Below are 1,389 nucleotides of genomic sequence, written 5' to 3'. Positions count from 1 at the left end.
CCCCCGGCCCCGGGGCTGGGCTGTGTCCCCCCCCTACCCGCTGCCAGGGAATTTTTCCCACGACACCCCCTGTGCCCCCGCTCCGTTGTCACTCCGTGTGTCATTCCCTGCCTTCCTCCCGCTCTCCTCTGCCTCCCGCATCACAGAAACGCTTCCCTGCCTCCCGGAGCCTTCCCCAAGCCCTGTCACAGAACCAGAGAAGTTCTGCGTCTCCCGAGGAGCCCGCCCCGTCCCGCACACCCTGCGCGGGGCATCCCGGCCCGCACCCCGCCCAGCAGCAGCCCCGGCTCCCGCACCCTCCTGCAGCACCTGCCGGGCCCCCCAGCTCCCTCACACTGCCCCGCAGCACGGCCAGAAGCTCTGAAAGGTCTCGGTTGGGGAGTCAAAGTCATTTCTCTTTTACTACCAGGTCCACACTCGCCTCCTGCTCTTGAAACACGACCAAGACGCTCATGCCCTCTCAGCGGGACATCAGCCACCTTAGCACGTGTCCTGCTGTTCCCTTGATGCCAAAGCGACTTATCCAATCCCCCTGGCTGAAACCCTCTTTTCCAAATCCCTCCTGCAAATTCAGGTCATTTCTATAGTTCTCATCTTTGCTAAAAACCCACATATTGTTCTTTTTCTGATCCCCTGCTGCAGGTTATTTCTCTCTGCAGACTTCCCCAAACACCCTCTGCTCCAACCCGCTCCAAACAGGACATGGCAAATTGCAATTTCCCTCTCCCTTTTATTGGTGTGACATGGAAAGTAGCTTTCTCAAATTTCCCCAGGTGGGAATATCACAGAGGTGGTATTTTGATGCATTTCAGGATAAGAAGACGTTTGGGATAAGGTTTTTTTTTCTTCTGAACTGGATCTCTGTGGTAGCCAGCAAGTTTTGCTCCCACTTGCCACCCAAGGGCAGGCATCATAAAAATAATGCAGATCCATCAGGGAGGGAACCTTGGCAAAGTGTCAAGGCAAAGCAAAATTCACTAGTGCAAATTCCTTATCCCTAAGCCAAAAGAACATTTCAGTATTTACTCAGCACTTCAAGGAGTTTTGCAAGACACTCGTTTTAGAAAAAGGGAAGCAGATCTTTTTACAACAGGGCGGGGAATATCCTGTGTTAAGGTTGGGGGTTTTTTAGCTTTTTAGCCTGTTTGTACTCTTGGGAAAAGAAGGGAATCCAGCAAATTTCCTAGTTGCTGTTAGAAAGTACTCAGGGGCCTGCAGTAATAATAACAATAAAGTCGTGGGCTGAAGTTCCAGGGCATGAAAGTTGAAGTCGAGCGACTGTGTCCAGGCTGTGTGACCACCTGTAGCTGCCAAGGGCTGTGCCTGCTCCTGCTGGCCTTGGAAAAGTGAAGCTGATCTAACACACGGTGACCTCCTTCTTGCTTTCAG

Source organism: Chaetura pelagica, unplaced genomic scaffold, assembly GCF_000747805.2.
Source record: "Chaetura pelagica isolate M959 unplaced genomic scaffold, ChaPel_1.0 scaffold129, whole genome shotgun sequence".
In the NCBI taxonomy this organism is placed as follows: Eukaryota; Metazoa; Chordata; class Aves; order Apodiformes; family Apodidae; genus Chaetura; species Chaetura pelagica.
This window is presented reverse-complemented; position numbering follows the sequence as displayed.